This window comes from Nicotiana tabacum, chromosome 18 (genome assembly GCF_000715075.1).
Source record: "Nicotiana tabacum cultivar K326 chromosome 18, ASM71507v2, whole genome shotgun sequence".
Taxonomy (NCBI): domain Eukaryota; kingdom Viridiplantae; phylum Streptophyta; class Magnoliopsida; order Solanales; family Solanaceae; genus Nicotiana; species Nicotiana tabacum.
The window spans coordinates 74,984,698-75,000,213 of NC_134097.1; positions in this window are offsets into that span (position 1 = coordinate 74,984,698).

Here is a 15,516-nt window from a genome sequence, read left to right on the forward strand (position 1 = left end):
TGTGACGTGTGTGCATAATTTCAGGTCATTCGGATGAGATTTGATAGACTTTTTGATCGAAAGCTTATTTTTGAGAATTTTGGAGTTCTTATGCTTGAATCCATGGTTAATTCGAGGTTTCGATGTTGTTTTAGGTGTTTTAAGGATTGGTACACGTTTAAATAGAGTTTTGTGACATGTTGGTGCTTTTGGTTGAGGTCCAGGAGGCCTCGAGATGATTTCGGATGGTTGACGGAAAGATTTTGGCATTAAAGTTGCAGCTTCAGCTGCTGGTTATGTCATAACCACACCTCGGTTTGGGTTCCACAAGTGCGGCACCGCAAAAGTAGATAAGTGGCCGCAGAAGCGAAATTTGGCCATCTCTTCAGGAACCGCAGATGCGGGCAGTTCACCGCAGAAGCGGTACCGCACCTGTGGAAGGGTAACCGCATATGCGAAAAATGGGCCTTTAAGTGAAAGTCGTATATACGACCTAGGATCCGTAGAAGAGGGACTGTAGATGCAATCCCAGGGCCGCAAATGCGGAAATCGCAGGGCAGAACATATAAATTCTTGCCTTCGCAAAAATTATCCATTTTTCATCTTTTTCAAAACGGGAAGAAGCTTGGGGAGCACATTTCAAGAGAGATTCTCAGAGGAGTTCATTGGGGTAAGGTTTTTGGTCCCTAAACTCGTTGTTGGAATAATTTTTATCAATTTAAGCATGAAAAATTAAGGAAAATCAGTGGTAATTGGGGGTTTAAGGCTTGACTAATTGGAGGCCTTTGAGTGATAATTTGAGGGATTATTTGAGGTCCGATTTTGGTTCTTTTGATATGACTAAACTGGTGAGAGTGTGAGGATTCTGGAAATATAAATTTTACCCGATTCCGAGAAGTAGGCCCGAGGGGCATTTTGGTCATTTTACATAATTTTGCGTATTAGCTTAGAATTTAATTGTATAATCATATACTTGGAGTGTTATTTACATTATGAAATTTACATGGATAGATTTGTGCCATTTGGAGTCGAGTACTCGTTATAAGAACGTGGTCTCAGGTTGATTTTAAGACGGTTCAAGGTAAGTGGCTTGTCTAACCTTGTGTGGGAGACTTTCCCCTTAGGATATGATATATTTGATAATTGAAATGCCTTGTACATGAGGTGTCGAGCGCGTACTTGAGCTAATTATTGAAAATCCGGTTTTTCCTTAAGTATTTCAATTGAGTTCTTTTTTCCTGTTTTATTCCACTTGCGAATTTAGCCTGTTGCTAGTTTAGAAAAGCATGTTTAGTTTACTTAATTGCATATTTGCTTAAACTACCTTAATTGCATTACGTGAAGCATGTTAGGCTAGAATTAACTATTTACTTGATACGAAATTTAGCTTAATTGGGTATTCTTGTGTTGCTGCTGTGTGTTTTTACTTTGGGACTACGGGACGGCATCTCGGGAGATTCCCTGTACGTATTTATGATCTAGACTGAGGTGAGGGATACCAAGAGATTCCTGGCACGTATATTGAGGATACCAAGAGATTCTCGGGATACCAAGAGTTCCATAACATATATTTAGGATACCAAGAGATCCTCGGGATACCGAGAGATCCCTAGCATATATTGAGGATACCAAGAGATCCCTAACATATATTGAGGATACCAAGAGATTCTCGAGATACCAAGAGATCCCTAGCATATATTGAGGATACCAAGAGATCCTCGGGATACCAAGAGATCCCCGACTATCACCCTTGTTATGAGTGGTACTTCCTGGTGTTTGCCTTTATTTCTGTTTCCGTTATTGTACTCTTATTATTCTGTATAGATTCTTAATGTAGATTCTCAATTGTACTGCTTACCTTATCCTATCATCTTTATATTTATTTAATCTCAGTAGGGCCCTAACCTTCCTCTTTGGTGTACCCATGCCCCTTCTGTGCATGTTTTTCATGTGCAGATCCAGGTACCACTACTCAGGCCTATCATCCTTGAGAAGGCGACTGCTCTAGAGACTTAGAGGTACATCTTCCGCATCCGCAGACCGAGAAGTCCCTTTCTATTCATGCTTTTAATATTTAGCCCTTCTTTATTTTTCTGTTCTTATTAGACCTTCTGGAGTTAGAGCTATGTAGTATTGATCTTAGCTTGTGATTCGTGGATTTTCGGGTCTTGGATTTATGTATTGTTATTGAGTGTTAAACATGGTGTATGCAGAGTGACACATTTACACATGTTATTACTTTATTTATGTTTTAAATTATTTTTACTTCCGCAAAATCTTGGTTTTTCTTCTGCAATTTAGGCTTACCTAGTAGTAGAGACTAGGTGTCGTCACGATGGTTCACGGAGGGCAAACCAGGGTCGTGACAAGTTGGTATCAGAGCTCTAGGTTCATAGGAGTCATGGATCACAAGCCGGTTTATTACAGTCTCGCTGATCGGTACGGAGACGTCTGTACATATCTACAGGTGGATATGTAACTATTAGGAAAATTTCACTTCATTTGATTTCCTTGTCGTGCGATATTTTGACATCACAATTCTAAACTTCTGTCTTCTATTCTCTCACAGATGATGAGGACACGTGCTACCCGAGATGATCAAGCACCCGCGCCCCCTACTACAACCGTCAGAGGCCGGGGCCGGGGTAGAGGCCGAGGACGCGCACGTGGTGCAGCTAGAGCACCTGCGCAAGCTGCCGCCAAGGTATCACCAACGATTCCAGTCGAAGCCCAGACACCTGACACGCCTACTGCCACTACTACTCCAGCTCTTCAGGAGACTTTGGCACAGTTCATGAGCATGTACACCACTCTAGCTCAGGCAGGGTTGCTTCCCCTTACTGCAACTACATCTCAGGCCGGGGGAGGAGCACAGACTCCTGCCGCCCGAACTCCTGAGTAGAGAGTGCATGTTGAGTAGGTACCTGAGATTATTTTTGTACCGCCTGCAGTGCCAGATCAGCCCGAGGATAGGGCAACGGCTTCCGAAGAGGAGCAACTGAGGCTTGAGAGGTTCAAGAAGTACAAGCCTCCTATATTCAACGGTCTAGCATCGGAGGATGCTCTGGGATTTCTATATGAGAGTTACCGCATTCTCCGTACGATGGGTATATCAGGATCGAGCGAGGTTTCCTTCACTACTTTCCAGCTTCAAGGAGTCGCTTATGAGTGGTGGCGCACCTACGAGTTAGACAGTCCGGATGATTCTGCTTCACTGACTTGGACTCAGTTTTCAGATCTGTTTTTGAGAGAGTATGTTCCTCAGAGCCTCAGGGATGCATGGCGCGCAGAGTTTGAGCATTTGCGCTAGGGTACTATGACTGTCTCAGAGTATGCTGTCCGTTACACCAGTTTGGCTAAGCATGCACCAGCCCTGGTTTCTACTTTTCGCGAGAGGGTTCGCCGATTTATTGAGGGCCTTATTCCTAGCATCAGGTCTAGCATGGCTCATGAGTTGGAGATGGATATTTCTTATCAGTAGGTGCTGAGCATTACTAGGAGGATTAAGGGTATTCATGCTAGGGAGAGAGAGAAGAGGGAGGCCAAGAGGTCTCGAGAGTCGGGCCATTATTCTGGTGCCCGTACCCCGGCTGCAGGTCATCATGGTAGGGGTTATATGAGTCGTCCTGTTCATTCAGCTCTTCCAGCAGCCAGTAGTGCTCCATCTCCTCCTAGGCCTCAGGAGCCTTATTATGCACCTCCGATTTCTAGCGCGCCTCCTGCGTGGGGTGCTTTCAGAGGTCAGCCCAGCAGACCTGGTCTAAGCCATTCACAGCCGCCACGTCCTCCCAGAGCTTTTTTTTAGTGTGTCGACACACGCCACATGGTGAGGGATTGCCCTAGACTTGGGAGGATTGCACCTCCATAGACTTCTCAGCCACAACGTGCCTTGCAGAGTTCTCAGGCTATGATTACAACTCCAATTGCTACCTGACCTACTCAGCCAGCTAGAGGTGGAGGTCAGGGAGGTAGTGGTCTCCCTAGAGGGGGAGGCCAGTTTAGATACTATGCCCTTCCTGCCCATACCGAGGTTGTTGCCTCCAATTTTGTCATCACATGTATTATATTGGTTTGCCACAGAGATGCATTGGTTCTATTCGATCCAGGATCTACTTATTCTTATGTGTCTTCTTATTTTGCTCTATATTTGGTAGTATCTTGGGATTCTTTGAGTTCCCCTATTTATGTTTCTACTCTTGTGGGAGATTCTCTTGTTGTGGACCATGTTTATCAGTCGTGTTTGGTTGCTCTTAGTGGTTTTGAGACTAGAGTCGATCTACTGTTACTCAACATGGTTGATTTTGATATTATCTTGGGCATGGACTTGTTGTCGCCCCATTATACTATTCTTGATTGTCACGCTAAAACCGTGACGCTGACTATGTCAGGTGTACTGCGTGTTAAGTGGAGGGTTACTTTAGATCACACTCCTAGTAGAGTTATTACTTTTCTTAAAGCTCGGCGTATGGTTGAGAAGGGATGTGACGCGTATTTAGCTTATGTGAGAGATGTCAGTATTGATACCCCTTCAGTTGATTCAGTCCCAGTAGTACGGGATTTTCCCGATGTGTTTCTAGCTGATCTTCCAGGCATGCTGCCTGATAGAGATATTGATTTTGGCATTGATCTATTGCCGGGCACTCAGCCCATTTCTATTCCTCTGTATCGTATAGCTCCTCCTAAGTTGAAGGAGTTGAAGATCAATTACAGGAATTGCTTGATAAGGCTTTTATTCGGCCTAGTGTATCACATTGGGGTGCTCTTGTCTTGTTTGTGAAGAAAAAGGATGGTTCTATGCGTATGTGTATTAATTATCGCCAGTTGAACAAAGTTACAGTTAAGAACCATTATCCTTTGCCTCATATTGATGATCTTTTTGACTAGCTTCAGGGTGCACATGTGTTTTCTAAGATTGACTTATACTCAGGTTACCATCAGTTGAAGATTCGGGAGTCAGATATCCCGAAGACTACTTTCAGGACTCGATATGGTCATTACGAGTTCCTTGTTATGTCATTTGGGCTGACTAATGCCCCAACAACCTTTATGCATTTGATGCACAGTGTGTTCCGGTAGTATCTTGACTCGTTCGTCATTGTCCTTATTGATGATAATCTGGTGTATTCCCGGAGTCAGTAAGATAATGAGCAGCACCTAAGGGCTGTGCTTCAGACTCTGATGGAGAAGAAATTATATTCTAAGTTCTCAAAATGTGAGTTTTGGTTGGATTCAGTGGCATTCTTAGGCCACGTGGTATCGAGTGAGGGTATTCATGTGGATCTGAAGAAGATAGAGGCTATGCAGAGTTGGCCCAGACCATCCTCAGCTACCGAGATCCGTAGTTTCCTTGGTTTAGCGGGCTACTACCGTCGTTTTGTGGAGGGGTTTTCATCGATTGAAGCCCCTATGACCAGGTTGACCCAGAAGGATACTCCGTTCCAGTGGACGAGGGAGTGTGAGGCGAGCTTCCAGAAGCTCAAGACAGCTTTGACCACAACCCCAATTTTGATATTGCCTACAGGTTCGGGGTCTTATACGGTCTATTGTGATGCCTCGAGGGTTGACCTCAGAGTGGTGTTGATGCAGGACGGTAGGGTGATTGCCTACGCATCCAGACAATTGAAGATACATAAGAAGAACTACCATGTTCATGACCTTAAGTTAGCTGCCATTGTTCATGCCCTGAAGATTTGCTGCCATTATTTATACGGGGTTCCCTGCGAGATTTATACTGATCATCGGAGCTTGCAGCACTTGTTCAAGCAAAAGGATCTATATTTGTGCCAGATGAGGTGGTTAGAGTTGCTGAAGGACTATAACTTCACTATTTTGTATCACTCGGGTAAGGCCAATGTGGTGGCCGATGCTTTGAGTCACCGGGCAGAGAGTTTGGGGAGTTTGTCTTATTTACAATCATCGGAGAGGCCTATGGCGATGGATATTCAGGCCTTAGCCAGCCAGTTTGTGAGATTGGATCTTTCCGAGCCCAGTCGGGTTCTAGCTTGCGTGGTTTCTCGGTCTTCCTGATTTTATCATATCAGGGAGCGACAGTATGATGAACCTCATTTGCTTGTCCTCAAGGACAAGGTTCGGCACGGTGATGCTAGAGATGTGTGATGATGGGGTACTGAGGATGCAGGGTCGGGTTTGTGTATCCAATGTTGATGGGCTTCGAGAGTTGATTGTATAAGAGGCATATAGCTCGCGGTATTCCATTCATCCAGGTGCCGCGAAGATGCATCAGGATTTGAGGCAACACTACTGGTGGAGGCGGATGAAGAAGGATATAGTTGGATTTGTAGCTAGGTACCTCAACTGTCAGCAGGTGAAGTATGAGCACCAGAGACTGGGTAGGTTGCTTCAACAAATATAGATTCCGGAGTGGAAGTGGGAGCGAATCATCATGGACTTTGTAGTTGGGCTCCCACGAACTTTGAGAAAGTTCGATGCTATTTGGGTGATTTTGGATCGGCTGACCAAGTCCGCTCACTTTATTCCTGTGTGTACTACTTATTTCTCGGAGCGATTGACAGAGATTTATATCCGGGAGATTGTTCGACTGCATGGTATTCTAGTGTCCATCAATTCAGATAGAGGTACTCAGTTCACATCACGGTTCTGGAGGTCCGTTCAGCATGAATTAGGTACTCAGGTGGAGTTGAGTACAGTATTTCACCCTCAGACGGACAGACAGTCCGAGCACACTATTTAGATTCTTGAGAATATGCTCCGTGCATGTGTGATTGAGTTTGGAGGGTCTTGGGATCAGTTCCTTCCATTGGCGGAGTTTGCTTATAACAACAACTATCAGTCCAACATTTAGATGGAACCGTATGAGGCTTTATATGGGAGACGGTGTAGATCCCCGGTGGGTTGGCTTGAGCCGGGTGAGGCCAAATTATTAGGCACAAACTTAGTTTAGGATGTGTTGGAGAAGGTTAAGGTGATTCAGGATAGACTCCGCACAGCCCAGTCCAGACAGAAGAGTTACACGGACTGGAAGGTTTGTGATGTTTACTATATGATTGGAGAGCGGGTTCTACTTTGGGTTTCGCCTATGAAGGGCGTTATGAGATTCGGGAAGAAAGGAAAGTTGAGTCTGAGATTTATTGGCCCTTTTGAGATATTGAGGCATATTAGGGAGGTTGTTTATGAGCTTGCCTTACCTCTCAGCTTGGTAGGAGTTCATCCGGTGTTTCATGTTTCGATACTCCAGAGGTATCACGGTGACCTGTCACACGTGTTGGATTTCAGTTCAGTCTAGTTGGAGGAGGATCTAACCTATGTTGAGGAGCTAGTTGCAATATTGGACAGACATATTAGAAAGGTGAGGTCAAAGAACATTGCATCTGTGAAGGTTCAGTGGTGGGTTCAGCCGGTCGAGGAGGCGACCTGGGAGACCGAGCAGGATATGTGCAGCCATTACCCTCATCTTTTCACTACTTCAAGTATGTATTTATGCTCGTTCGAGGACGAACGAATGTTTATGTGTAGGAAGATGTGACGACCCGGCCGATCGTCTTAAGAATTGATGCCCTGATCCCCTATTAACTGCTTTCCCCGAGTTTATTTCTGCTATTTTGATTTGCTGGGATGTTCGGTTTTGAGTTTCGGAGTGTTTTGGGACACTTAGTCCCTAAATGAGAGCTTAAGTGTTGGAAAGTCGACCATAGTCGGAACAGTATGAAGACAACCTCGAAATAGAAATCCGATGGTTCCTTTAGCTCCGTTAGGTGATTTTGGGTTAGGGGCTTGTTCAGATTGTGTTTTGGAGGTCTGCAGCTAATTTTGGCTTGAAATACCGAAAGTTGAATTTTTGAAGTTTCCGGTCCGATAGTGAGATTTTGATCTGAGGGTCGGAATGGAATTTCGGAAGTTGGAGTAGCTCCATAGTGTTGAATGTGACGTGTGTGCAAAATTTCAGGTCATTCAGAGGAGGTTTGATAGACTTTTTGATCGAAAGCGTATTTTTGAGAATTTTGGAGTTCTTAGGCTTCAATCCATGGTTAATTCGAGGTTTCGATGTTGTTTTAGGTGTTTTAAGGATTGGTACAAGTTTTGATAGTGGGTTGTGACTTGTTGGTGCTTTTGGTTGAGGTCCCGGAGGCCTCGGGATGATTTTGGATGGTTGACAGAAAGATTTTGGAATTAAAGTTGCAGCTTCAGCTGTTGGTTCTGTCATAACCGCACCTCGGTTTGGGTTCCACAGGTGCGGTGCCACAGAAGCGGCTAAGTGGCCGCAGAAGTGGAATTTGGCCATCTCTTCAGGAACCGCAAATGCGGGCAGTTCACCGCAGAAGCGGCACCGCACCTACGGAAGGGTAACTGCAGATGCGGAAAATAGGCCTTTAAGTGAAAGTCGCAAATGCGACCTAGGATCCACAGAAGCGGGACCGCAGATGTGGTCCCAGGGCTGCAAATGCATAAATCGCTGGGAGAACATATAAATTCTTGCCTTCGCGAAAATTAGCCATTTTTCATCTTTTTCAAAACGGGAAGAAGTTTGGGGAGCACTTTTCAAGAGAGATTCTCAGAGGAGTTCATTGGGGTAAGGTTTTTTGTCCATAAAATCGTTGTTGGAATGATTTTTATTAATTTAACCAAGAAAAATCAGTGGTAATTGGGGGTTTAGGGCTTGACTAATTGGAGGCCTTTGAGTGATGATTTGAGAGACCATTTGAGGTCCGATTTTGATGCTTTTGGTATGACTGAACTCGTGAGAGTATGAGGATTCTGGAAATATAAATTTTACTCGATTCAGAGATGTGGGCCCGAGGGGCATTTTGGTCATTTTACATAATTTCATGTATTAGCTTTGAATTTAATTGTAGATTCAGTTACTTGAAGCGTTATTTACATTATGAAATTTAATTGGATAGATTTGGGCCATTTGGAGTCGAGTACTCGTGGCAAGAACGTGGTCTCGGGTTGATTTTGAGCCGGTTCGAGGTAAGTGGCTTGTCTAACCATGTGTGGAGGACCTTCCCCTTAGGATATGCTATATTTGATAATTTAAATGCCTTGTACGTGAGGTGACGAGAGCGTACTTGAGCTAATTGTTGAAAATACGGTTTTTCCTTAAGTATTTCAATTGAGTTCTTTTTTCCTGTTTTAATCTACTTGCGAATTTAGCCTGTTGCTAGTTTAGAAAAGCATGTTTAGTTGACTTCACTGCCTATTTGCTTAAACTGCCTTAATTGCATTATATGAAGCATGTTAGGCTATAATTAACTGTTTACTTGGTACAAAATTTAGCTTAATTGGGTATTCTTGTGTTGCTGCTATGTGTTTTTACTTTGGGACTACGGGACAACATCCCGAGAGATTCCCTGTACGTATTTATGATCAGAACTGAGGTGCGGAATACCAAGAGATACCCGGCACATATATTGAGGATACCAAGAGATTTTCGGGATACCAAGAGATCCCTAACATATATTGAGGATACCAAGAGATCCTCAGGATACCGAGAGATTCCTAGCATATATTGAGGATACCAAGAGATCCTCGGGATACCAAGAGATCCCTAGTATATATTGAGGATACCAAGAGATCCTCGGGATACCAGGAGATCCCTAGCATATATTGAGTATACCAAAAGATCCTCGGGATACCAAGAGATCCCCGGCTATCACGCTTGTTATAAGTGGTACTTCCTAGTGTTTGCCTTTATTTCTGTTTCCGTTATTGTACTCTTATTATTCTGTATAGATTCTTACTGTAGATTATCAATTGTACTACTTACCTTATCCTATCATCTTTACATTTATTTAATCTCAGTAGGTCCCTGACCTTCCTCGTCACTACCCAACTGAGGTTAGGCTTGACACTTACTGAGTACCGTTGTTGTATACTCATGCCTCTTCTGTGCATGTTTTTCATGTGTAGATCCAGATACCGCTACTCAGGCCCATCATCCTTGAGGAGGCGACTGCTCTAGAGATTTCGAGGTACATCTGCCACGTCCGCAGACCGAGAAGTCCCTTTCTATTCTTGCTTTTAGTATTTAGTCCTTCTGTATTTTTCTGTTCCTATGAGACCTTCCGGAGTTAGAGCTATGTAGTATTAATCTTAGCTTATGATTCGTGGGTTTTCGGGTCTTGGATTTATGTATTGGTATTGAGAGTTAAACATGGTGTATGCCGAGCGACACATTTACACATTGTTATTACTTTACTTCCGTTTTAAATTATTTTTACTTCCGCAAAATCTTGGCTTTTCTTCCGTAATTTAGGCTTACCTAGTCGTAGAGATTAGGTGCTGTCACGATGGTTTACGGAGGGCGAACCAGGATCATGACAATTTCCTATAAGAAGACTTTTATTCCCCCTGAGAACCTGCTCCCCCTCTCAATTAATTATCTTCTCCCTTTTGGTATCATAAAAAGATTATACACAAGTGATAGGCAAAAAGAAGACTAACAAGTTAACTCATGCCACATGAGTGCACACAACATGGCTAAAAACAGAGCGCAAGAGTATAACATGCATAGCGAAAGATGAGGTGCTTATTAATTTGAAAGAGAAGAGAATAGAAATAGTATTACCATTGTTACAACACCATTCACAAAAAAAACAACTTTAAAGTGCCAATCGTAGAAACAACAAAAGAAAGACTAAGGTGGGACATACATCATTCAATTGGACACTTGGAAGAAAATTGTTTTAAGGGGCACTAGAAGGGGGAGGCAAGGATGAGGAGGTAAGGGTTTTGAGAAGAACCTCCGTTCGAGTATTTGCAGACATTTGTTCGCTAAGCAGCTGCTCTTTCATGTCTTCCACCCATTTCCTGAGATCTGCATTTTCTTAGGTCACGCGAGCAACTTTTATGCCTTGTGCATTACTACAACTATATGCCTCCTGAGCATGGCTAATCTGCCCTTCAAGAATGGCATTCTGTGCCTTCAACCTCCTTATCTCCTCATTTGCAGCATTCTGAGCATCAATCAATCGAGAGATAGTGGAATTGCTTCCAACATCCCCTTTCTTGTCAATACACTCACATTCCTCTAAGGTTGTCTTTGAGAAAGTTTTCTTGCGAGTTCCCACTGTTCCTCTTCCCAAGGGGACTTCGAAGAAGTTAAACACTTTAGTGAGCAGGAACCCATAAGGCAAGCCATGATTTCCATCCTTGAAGTTTGCCACTTTCTTCATATGCTCAATCATAAAACCAAACAGATTGATGGTGGTGTAGGCATCCAGTGCTTCCATGAGGAACATGTTTGTTTTGAAGTAATAGAATGCCTTTCTACGCTTGGAAGTAAGACCTTATTCACCATCTTAAACAAAAGTTGATACACTGGAAGAAGGGCCTTCTTTGTGCACCCGTTTCCCTTGTTGCATAACATCATCCTTTAGAATGACACTTTTTAAATAAGAAGAACAAGTCCCCTCAATGGATGGGATTACTTCAGTAGGCACTCCCAAAATATTCCTTAGCACAACGTCATCCATCACAAAATTTTTGCCGTTGACCTTCAAGAAAATGTTATCATCTTCCACTATAAATATATTTGTGTAGAAGTTATGGACATCTTTCTCATACACCTTGGGGCTCTCATTGGTGAACAAATATGTCCACTTTTGAAACTCACAAATGCCAAATAGTTTTCTCATCCCTGACTTGTCAAGAATGTCAGGTGCAAAAGTTCTGCCATATAGCACCCTCTACTTCCTATAGCCTTCTCTGCCTCCATCATTTGACAAGTTACTTTAGACTTATTGGAGGAACCAAGTTCCTTGTTGTCACTAGCCTTCCTCTTCACAGACTTCCTCACATTTTTCTCCTTCTTTTCAGACTTCTCAGAAGATTTTTCACCAAACTTCTCTCCCTCGTCATTTTTCATTTCCACAGTTTTCATAGTGACTCTTTCTTGGGTTTTGGAATCACATGTTTCTAAGAGAATGTATATATGAAGGAAGTAGGTTCCTCATTCACCTGTTCATCATGAACATCGACAACAAGTGCTGAAGGAACCTCCTCCTCATTCACTAGCTTTCCCCCTTTAACCAACCTCCTCCTTTTCTTCTCTTCTTTGTTTTTCTTTACAATATTTCAAGGGTTTCCTTCTTTTGTAGCCTGGTAGTGGGTAATTTAAGAGTGGGCTCTTTAGGAACTGCCTTTCCACTTCTAGAAGCAATAAATCTTACCACAGTCAGATTATCATAGTCTTCTTCAATGTTTTCATTTTTCTCTTCAAATAGAGATCTCATATCAGGAATGATAAAATTCAACGGCTCAACATCGAAGTGAGAAGAAGGAGAAATGACCAGTACTGACTTGGTGCTCTGTTGAGGAGCAATGGGTTTCATCCCAAGTAGGAGCACAGTGCTCTTCTTGGGCAGCGGGATCAGGTCCCTCTGTTGTTTCCCCAGTAGTACTGACTGGTGCCAAATTTTCAAAGAGCACTAGTTCCCTACCCTCAGCTTTGTGACTTTAACCTCCCCCCTGAGGCCCAATGGTCTCATTATCACACTCATAACCACCAACCAAACCTCCCTCTGCAATGATCAGTAACATGTTCTCAATGGCTTCTTTCTCATTTACCCCAAAATAGAATCAGAAAATGCAGAAGGAACATTGCTTGTAGGAGTGGAAATATTTAGATCAAAGCTTGGAGTGGGCATTGTTGGAACTGTACCACTTCGAACCACATCTTGTTGGGTTTCATAACGTTCCCCAAATTTATGAGTAGAAACTTTTTGTCCCTCGTCTTCGACTAGTGGAAGTGTTTGAAATTTCTGCATTCTAAGACATAGTGGAGATTGGATTGGAAGTAAAGACACCAGGAGGGGAGAGTTTTCTTTGAGAGAGAAAAGGGAATTTTTGTCTTTGATGTAGATAGTTGGGAAAAAGACGTCTTTTAGGGTTATTTAGGAGAGGTGAGGGACCAATTACAAATGTGTATTAATTACTGGCAGATGGGTAAGTTTGTAACGGGTGTGACATTTGAGTTCTATAGAGATGATAGAGAGAGAGAAGCAAAAACATTTAATGATCTGGCACATTTATAGTCGTTAGAAATATGCATAAGAGCACAAATGATATACTAACCTAAGTCAAGGGAACCAGGTTCCATGGCTTAGTTTTGTAAATGTGAGCCTCATCCTTTTACCAAGATGCAACGTTATTAGCCGCGTGTTTGCTCTATAGTTGCCATGCATGTTTATCTGTAACGGTATGGAGATGAGTTAAAAATTGCCAGAAAACACTTTTTAACAGTTTTACCTATTCATTCTTTCATAGCCAATCATTGAGGGGCCTGGTGCTCAGTTTGATTTTATTAACCCCAACTGATTCTTTTCAAAGTGCATGCACTCTTCTCAATGCTTTGGTGAAGTTATTTGCTACTTGGTCCTCTGTTTTGCAGAACTTCATGTAGATAAGACCCTTTTCAACATTGTCTCTAAGAAAATGATGTCGCACATCAATGTGCATTGTTCTCTTATGCTGAACCGGATTCTTTGTCATATTGAGAGCACTAGTATTATCACCTAGTAATGGCACATAATCAAAAAATACACCAAAATCCTCTAGTTCTTGCTTGATTCACATCAGTTGAGCACAACAATAGGCAACTGCGACATACTTAGCTTCTGTAGTTGAAAGAAGCACTGTTTAGCAGTTAAAAATTGCCACAAAACACTTTTTAGTAGTTTTACCTTTTCATTCTTTCATAGCCAATCATTGAAGGGCCTGATGCTCAGTTTGATTTTATTTACCCCAACCGATTCTTTTGAAAGTGTTCTCTTCTTAGTGCTTTGGTGAAGATATTTGCTACTTGGTCCTTTGTTTTACAGAACTTCATGTAGATAAGACCTTTTTCAACATTGTCTCTAAGAAAATGATTTCGCACATCAATGTGCATTGTTTTCTTATGCTGAACCAGATTCTTTGTCATATTGAGAGCACTAGTGTTATCACCCAGTAATGGCAAATCCTCCAGTTATTGCTTGATCCATAGCAGTTGAGCACAACAATAGGCAGTTGCGATATACTTAGCTTCTATAGTTGAAACAGCCACATAGTTTTGTTTTTTTGTACCCCATAAAATCAAATACGACCCCAGAAAATGTGTCATGCCAGATGTGCTCTTTCGATCCACCAAATAACCAGCATAATCAGCATCAACATATCCCAATTAAGTCAAAATTGTCTCCTAAAGGATAGTAGATAACCAGGTCGTATGTTCCTTTGAGATACCTTAGAATCCTCTTGGCAGCATTCAAATGAAATTCCTTTGGACTGGATTGGAATCTAGCACATAATCCCACACTGAGTACAATATTAGGTTTACTAGTTGTGGGATACAAGAGTGAACCAATGATACATCTGTACATGGTTTCGTTCACATAAGAACCAGGTTAATCCACGTCCAGATGAGTGGCAATGTCAATAGGAGTATCAATGGTCTTTGAACTTTCCATCTCAAATCTCTTTAGGAGATCTTTAACGTACTTCTGCTGACTTATTATCGTTCCTTTTGGGGGTTGCTTAACTTGCAACCCTAGGAAAAAATTTAATTCCCCCATCATGCTCATTTCAAATTCGCTTCCCATAATCTTTGCAAACTCCTCACACAAGGAATCATTTGTTGAACCAAAGATGATGTCGTCAATATAGATTTTCACAATGAGCATTTTCCTCCCCTGTTGATCTCATCCAAGTTCACACCTCAATTCAAGGTGATGAAATGGTTGATTGCAATCGTAATACTCAACGAGGAGTCGGGGTCGAATTCCATAGGGAGCTATACATGGGATTTATGATTATAGATTGCAGTGTATGAGTATGAACTATCTCAATTTATATTTCCACAAATTGTTATTTGTTGTATGTCTATTCTAATCTAAGAAGTCAATATTAAGAAATGAAACTAAGAAATTGTTTTTGTTGTTGTTTTTCAAATAATATAAAAAGCCTAGGGCTATGACCTTTACCTAGGTGTTTGCCTATTGAGTTGTAAACTTTAAAGCTTGCTTTATTGGTCGGGGTGTATTATAGCTATCAACACTCGAGTGCCCACTCAATATCTCTCGGTCAGAGAGTGATTTTGCTCAATTTGTACTTCTCAAGTTCAAATGGGTATTGAACAAAATGGTTTATACAAAGCTCAAGTCGGGTTTTACTATCTCTAGGTTTAACCCTTTAATTAGGACTATCAGTCTGTTGATTTATCCAATTTCTCATTAGCCAAATTTTTCTAAACTAAGTCTCTCTTTCTCAAGTAGTGACCAAGTCAAATAAGCATGAACTAATGTTTGCAACCATTAATTCTGTAATTAAAAGCAAGAACAAGGCTAAACAATAAACATCCATCCATAAACAAGCAATAAATCAAACATCCATTAAGATTATACTCTAGGGTTGGGTCACAACCCTAGTGAAAATCTAGCTACTCATGCTTAAGATAGAACAAATAGAAGAAGAAATGATAATTAAAATCATATTGATAATTAAAATGATGAAATCTATAATCAAAAAGCTCAAAACAGCAAAATTTACTAAAGAGAGTAAAGAAAACCATCTACTGCAGCT